The sequence below is a fragment of the Hetaerina americana genome, unplaced genomic scaffold (genome assembly GCF_022747635.1).
Source record: "Hetaerina americana unplaced genomic scaffold, ioHetAmer1.1.p SCAF_23, whole genome shotgun sequence".
NCBI lineage: Eukaryota > Metazoa > Arthropoda > Insecta > Odonata > Calopterygidae > Hetaerina > Hetaerina americana.
In genome coordinates, this window is record NW_027286797.1 from 249,754 (window position 1) to 257,229 (window position 7,476).

Genomic DNA, 7,476 nt, shown 5'->3' on the forward strand with positions numbered 1-7,476 from the left:
GCCACATGTCCCTCACAGACGATCCAAGAAGTGGAAGACCATCACTCACGGAAGATGCAAGTGGAGAACTCTATCCTATTAGCCCAAAAAGAAACCACCCAAATGATCAAGAACGAGACTGATCTTAGTTCGGCAAGGAGTGGAAAATTATTCACGAAGAACTGCACATGTCAAAGGTATCCACACGCTGGGTTCCACCCCTACTGAGTCATTTTCAGAAGAAAACACAGCACGACCGGCAATCGCGACCACCAATCAAAGCGATGTGGCTTTGAAATTTTCCCACATCCGCCCTATTCCCCGATCTTGCCTCAGGCGACTTTTTCTTATTCCCAGAACTCGAAAATCCATTGCGGGGTCAGAGATTTAACAGCAGAAAAGGCGTCATTGAAGAAGTGGAACAATGGTTTTCGACGCAATCTGCTGAGTTCAACAATGACGGCATTCGAAAGTCAACAAACGCTGGGAGAAATGTACAACTCTCGATGGTGACTATATAGAGAAGTTTTAAGAATAACAATTACAAATTAAGATTCTAACTCGGTTACTTTTAGTAATGATAAAAGTTAACGATATCCCTCGTAGATTATTTAGGGGACTTAATACAATCAATCCCAACGTTATTATTTTTCTGGTTCAAGCTCCTAATATGCAATATTTTGTAAGATAAGGTCTTTATGCTCCCAGTTGCATATTCCAACCTGGTAGGCAACACTATAATCAATTACTATTATTGTGGACGAACATAAAAAGTATAAACCAAAAGCGGATTCGGAGTCTCAAATTAAAAAAAACATGACTGAAGACGAGCATTACGGTGAGCTTTGCCTAACGGCGCTACAACCTAGATAAATGTGCCACATTAGACCCTCGAACAATTAGAAATTGCTCTCACTACAACGAAACACAATGTGAGTCAAATAACTTTTACTCCCGTTCCACTCCTCGTTGCTAACTAAAGCCTTGGTCCCTTCCTTTGAATTCATGAACTAATCTCCATATTGTTTTCCTAATTCTATTTCATTTCTCACCTATTTACATTAACTATTTGACTGACGACTTTCACGATCTCTGATAATAAAGTTTATTGTTCGTCCCCTAACTTACTTATCCTTTCTCTCTCATTCCACGCTACCCTAATATTCATATTATATACACTGTCCGAATAATCAAAACATAGGTCTCAAAAATATAGATATTTGTGCCGGATGTAGATACCGTTTCTTTCAATATTTTGCAAAATCCTCTAAGTATTAAAGAAATCTACATCTACATCAATACCCTGCAAGCCACCAAAAAGGTGTGTGGCAGGGGGTGCAGCACCAGGAGGAAAGAGTAAGGGATGAGGGGGTTAGGGTTTTTCAAATGGATGGGGAAAGGTAAGGGGAACCTGCAAAAAAAATATATATAAAAAAAATAATATATATAAATATAATAGTATAACCCTGCGCAGTCGCTACCTTGTAGGTTAATACTTATTATGTCGAGCCGGCTCCTGGGGGATTCCGATTACAAGAATTCTGGTCTCTTATTGCTCTCGGAAAAAATGACCATTTAAATCTGTCTGTCCTGCAGCCAATCTCTCTAATCTTAATCTCTCTTATCGTGATCCCTCCGCCCGTAATACGTTGGGGTTCGCATTATGTTCTTGATGTCATCGGAAAAGGACCCATCTTTAAATGTTTTTAATAAGTTTAATCTATATTGTAAACGCCGCTGTGTAAGGGAATCCCAGCCTAAATTTTCTAGCAAAGTAGTTACGCTACTGCGTTGGTCATAGCAATTTTTGACAAATCTAGCCCCCCTCCGCTGAACTCGTTCCAATTCCGAAATTAAATTTATCTCTTGAGGAAATAGGCGCTTATGATTTATAATGCAGAAAGAATGTCAAGGAAGAACAGGAAGACCTGAGGAGCCGTGGTAAAATACGCGTAATTGAAGTTCCTCGTGGAGAGGTTGAAGGTGGTGAAGCAGGTGGGCATTGAGTGGTCCACGGTGGGCTCATCCACGGACCACGTGACGCATATTTTGGCCATTTTTAAACCTCCTCTCCATTCCGCCCTCCCAGGTGACTCCAAGGCGACCGACCGACCCTCTGGCCCCACATTTTCGCGGAGAGCTCGCATTTTTTTGCGATTTTCAGCGTTGACGGCCGGTTATCGAATAATACAATCGCGTGCTCATTATATGGTGAGGACACGGGTGCACTGTGCTCTGATGCATTGATAACACTGACCCTGACCCCTTGGTAATCGCACGGGAACATTTGCTTTTATTTCCGTTCAAGGAAGCATGGTGTTAAAACATGAGCAGAGGGCAACCAGATCTTAAAATCGGCATTTCTTCGACATTTATAATTGTTTGCTTTAATTGTTATAATGTTTGGTATTCCGCCGTTTGATGTTGGTTTTGAATGGACACTGCACAACGTTATAACGAGACATCATCAGAGAGTTTTTACCTCTCCTAACAAAACACAGCCCGACATCTGGCACCAAAATAAAACCTTCTTCAATGTCGAATACTTGCCATCTCCCTTCGATCTGTCTAGCATGCATATCGCTTTCCTCCCACTTGCCTGACATTCCCTCCATCACAGTATTTAACATTCCATAGCCAAGAAAAACACACTGTATCCATCTTTCCTGCCCCCTTTGGATTTCCTGCAACAATCATCCCTTCTGCCCCAATATACCTGGCTTACATAATTCAACTTCAAAATAAAAAAAGCAATTTCTAGACTTTGCTGTAGCCTAAATAAGAAATAGCATGGAAGCTGTGAAGAATTTGGTGGCGAGCAACGCTCGATCGAAAATAAATCGCTGGGACATGAGAAGGCGAAGCAATAATAATGCGTCCAAAATGACTGGGAAATATTTGAGCAAAATTTATCAAGTAATCTCAATGTTATTGCACATAATTTTAGCTTTAACCATTAAAAATAACTGGTAAAACGATAAAAATATGCAGCCCTGAGTGTAACAAGTAATAAAAATAAGAGAGATTAGTATGCACTAAGGTACCGACCATTATTCACCGCGGAGACCTGTACGAATACTTTCAATTAATTAACCTCAAGACGTGATGACTCTGGGAGATAAAAAATTGATTTTTCAACTGAAAAGAATATACCCATACAAATTTACTTTAAAAAATTGCAATTTAGAAAATAATATTTTGGAATTAAAATATCACAAAATTATTTAAATTATTATTACCTGAAAAATATTTTCCCATCAAACAGCATTCCCACACTGCACCATCCGTTGAACTTAACCATACAACGAATGGATTTCATGCCCTCAAGTGTCTTTAGACCACTTGACATTGTAGCCCTAGAATGATGATCTAGCAACGTCAAAACCACGCGTGCCAACTTGGCAAAGCGATATGGTCATTCACACAAGTAAAATATTTAAGATAAACGATATCGTGTTCGTCTCTCCCAAGGCTCTTGGTTAGAAACCGCTCGATTTAGTTAAGAGTCCTCGATGAATTAATACTGACAAAATGAAGCAATATCGCTCCCAGCCACCCGAGTGCTTGAAGCGTGGTTGAATACTTGCGACAACAAATACTTCACAATTTTAGAAAGGTCAAAGTCAGGAGAAAGAAAGGATGCCTTTACATCCCCACAATTAAGGGCAAACGCTTTAAATTCAAGATGGACTAGTAACAGAGTTATTCAACCGACGAGTATCAATTATGCGCTTACTTCCTTCAACTGAGAGAAAAAGAGGCACGAGAGGCAGTTCCTCAAGTCCTCATACATTCAGGAAGTTGTCGGTGATCAGTTTCACCCACCCCCAAAAATAAAGAGTGACGGAAACTTCGGCTATAGTGCGCCCCTATTGTGCGCATTGGAGTGAATCGAAACCTGTTTTTTGAATTGCACAAAAGTTCATCAACCGTTACAGGGAATGCTTCTGTTTACCACCACGTTAATAAAAAAATCCGCATGGTGCGAGCATGGCTCCTTTTTCGACAGGATGTACATCCTGCTTACATTGACTGAGAAATTGTTCGTTCGTTAACCACCACATCGATGGCGATAACGCGAACGAGGAATGCGTGACTGGGTCAACTGACTCACAAGAATATCGTTACTTTCCAGGAATTGGTTTTATTAATTAGCAATATTCAACCGAATTTGGGTAGGTATATGATCGATTCAGGCACAACTGACCACTGCACTTAATGAGTCTTCATTAACTCGATACAAAACAGCCTCAACACCACCATAATTCGTTTCCAGCTGTTAATACTCTCTGCCTCCCTTGATTCCATCCCAGATGTATATTATTTTACGCCCTCAGCATTGCTTTCCCAACATTCTCCCCTCAATCCTGTACTCTTTTCTCTCCGTATCGCCTGCCTATATTAAAGACAAAATCTGTTCTGCTTCTTTTTGTTTTCCAATAAAATATTACAATTGACATTCTGTAGGTCGAACACATTTATCCTATCTCACCTGTGAGTTAACGAAGAAAAATAGAAGTCTAATTTTTCTAAAATACTCTTGTTGGCGCTGTACTACCGCCGATGAATCTACATTATCTTTCATGCCGACGCAATTTCAGGGATTAATAAAATGTTTTAGGATTTTAAAACTTTGTAAATATTTATACTTTCACATGAAGCCATTTGCGGGGAGAACCTTATATGGGCTCATCTCTTCAGGAGCGCCAAATTCATAAACCACATAGTCGGTTTAATTCAGCGTGGGAGACTTACCCATCATACACGTTTCAAAATTACTCTATGGCATTAATGTTTTCCTTCATTGTACTCGCAAAGACAGGAAGCTTCGTCAATGAGAGTACCGCGTCCTGGCATATTTCAAACAGTGCATCCTGTTTAAAGGTAAGTTATTCTACCACCTGATTTATTAATACCCTCGCAGTAGAACTGTATTATTTATCCAAATATGCTAACAGAGAGGTAATCGAAACATAAATGGAAAATAACAACTGCGTCGAGTTCGTACCTCATGTCCACGAAGTCGGCACAAAGAATATCAACTGGCCATAGGGCAAGATCGTAAGATAAGACATGATAAATGGCTACTTCTTTGCGCTCGTTTTTCCCGAGTTGCCCTATGTAAATTTTATGTCAAATTAGTCATTTTTTATGGACTCATCCGAACCTGAAAACCTTATTTTCTTCTCTACCTATATCAATGAAAATGGAACGGAGACTAAATCTTTATGTACTTAAGTTTCCTATACATCTGATCAGAAGAACGTAGTCGGAAATAATGCCGACTTAGGGCAAAGAGCGAAAGAGCACTGATTAAGTACTGCCCGCGAGCGACAGAAATAAGTTGTAAATGAGGTTAGAGATTTCTATTTGATAAAGCTAGCACAGCCAGAACGTATACGGACGGTTCCGAAAGATAGATATTCATTCATAAATTAGCAACTTCTGCATCTATAATTCAAAATAACTAATACTATATTTTTACAAATTTCTACGTATTACTAATTTGAGGCACAATGTCTTATCACTACATTAAAAGATAGTTAATCGATTATTTCACATATTAGTAATAAACTGAAATTGTATGGTGTAAATGTATGCCATAATACAATCCGACAAACGTCGTCGCAGACTGTAACCCAAGAAAACTAATTCAACCTTCCTTTCGATAACAATAATTGTTCATATGTTCTACTCCGGTAATTTTCGATCGTAACGATAATGAAATCTCAAGATATTTTAGAAATTTAAAGCAAGGTAATATTCCGCACTAGAGGCCCCATAATGCATCAATGATGAGGCCATTTAAATCGGCAACTTCAATGTTTCGGTGCCAAAATTGAGCGACTTCGAGAAAAATCTGCATACATTAGTGCACCGAATTAGTGAACAGGAGGGAATCATGTACCCTCCTGTTCGAAGGAGGGCATCACATATCTTGAAAAAAATGGAAAATATAATATTCCACCAATATAAAGTTCATTTAACAAAATGCACTTACCCAGCACCGCAATAGACGAAGAATTGAAATCTCAGTCCACCAAAAAACCGAATTCATAGAAAAGTGTTCCTTGTAGCGGACGGGAAGTTAGGAAGCTGAAATCAAAGTTAAACTATGATGAGGGTATTGCACTTAATTATATCTAATCAAAACTAGAAACAAAACAGCATAAGGCCAGAGAAAAATCATTAAAAAATCACAAGATCTAAAGAAATGCACAAGAAAACTGATGTTAATATATTACTTAGATAAAGAAGAAACGAAAAGAGCGCAAAACGAAAATACATTATGTCATTAGTAGCTTTTAAACTTAATACTTACTACGGGAAAATTGAAGCCAAGTCTGCATATAAATGGCCACGAAAATATTATTTACAATAACATCGGTTAAGCGTGCAAAAGTATTTTTTCCCCGATCGCGAGTAAAAGTAGGCAGGTATATAATTACAAAATCAAAACCCCTTCTTACGCGCAAAATAAAATAAGGGACAGCAGCAAATTCACATGGTCACCAATAAATGTAAATTTAACTTTCACATTCGTTATGTACATACATGCATATTAACAATTCGATTGCATGTTTTGAGAAGGGATCGTGACGTGTGCTGCATGACCCGGAAGATTTAAAAGAAGTACCGCCAAATATTTTCAGATGTTTACACAAAAAGGTGCAGATTCCAATTGCCATGATTTATCTCATATTTGCTCGTTTACACCAATTTCCATGGGCATCCGCATATTTCCATGATAAAATGCAATCCTTATAAATTTGGAAATACGACAGTTCTGAAGAACTGGTTTCAACTGAATACCTCGGAAGAATAATCTATTGCATTTAAACTACATGATGTGCAATAATGTCATGACATAAGTAGTCGCTGAGTTAACGTAAAACATTATGCATCGCTAGACCACATTGATTTGCTAACACTTGCAATAAACAACAAAATTCCTCTTCGTCCGAATACGTTCGACAAAAGGGGAAGAATATCCACAAATAACTGATACAGTTTTCCCTCGTGATACTCAAAATGCGTACACAGACTACGGTTAAGACTTACGCGAAAGGGCTCGTATTAAATCACTTCTCACCTGTTTGGGAAGACAATACTCTGGCCTGGAAGAACTTATCTTCCTGAACCATTTACAATGCCAAACTTCTTTTCCTACGTTTCTTATTCGATTGGATGAATAAAATTTCTACGCTGACAACAGAAACACGGGAATGTACACAGCATAAACATACGACGACGTTAACCCGTTGTCTACAAGCTTGTTCACGACGGTAACGGTGGTAACGGTCGAGTATTCACTTGGACGATGATTTGACAACTGCGCATTAGTAGTGCGAGGGAGCGTGTGAGGAAGGCAAAAGCACTACAAACAAACCTTCTACAACCCATTAAAACGATTGAAAGAACTGTTCTTTCGAGGTAATTAATAAGAGAATCCTATCACTAATTTGGGATATACAACGGCAAGTGAGTGCAAGGTGA

At 38.8% G+C, this 7,476-nt stretch overlaps 1 protein-coding gene across 2 annotated transcripts in view; it reads right to left on the reverse strand.

The window, feature by feature from the left end:
- The window catches only part of Pde11 (Phosphodiesterase 11), a 243,498-nt gene extending 236,302 nt beyond the window's left edge, over positions 1-7,196 (reverse strand). For both annotated transcript variants that reach the window (XM_071586469.1, XM_071586470.1), the window contains exons 1-2: positions 7,073-7,196; positions 5,981-6,075 (exon numbers count right to left, since the gene is read on the reverse strand). The gene's annotated coding sequence lies outside the window, so the exon portion shown is untranslated. The remainder of the gene's footprint in view (positions 1-5,980; positions 6,076-7,072) is intronic.
- Between the last annotated feature and the right edge of the window lie 280 nt (positions 7,197-7,476).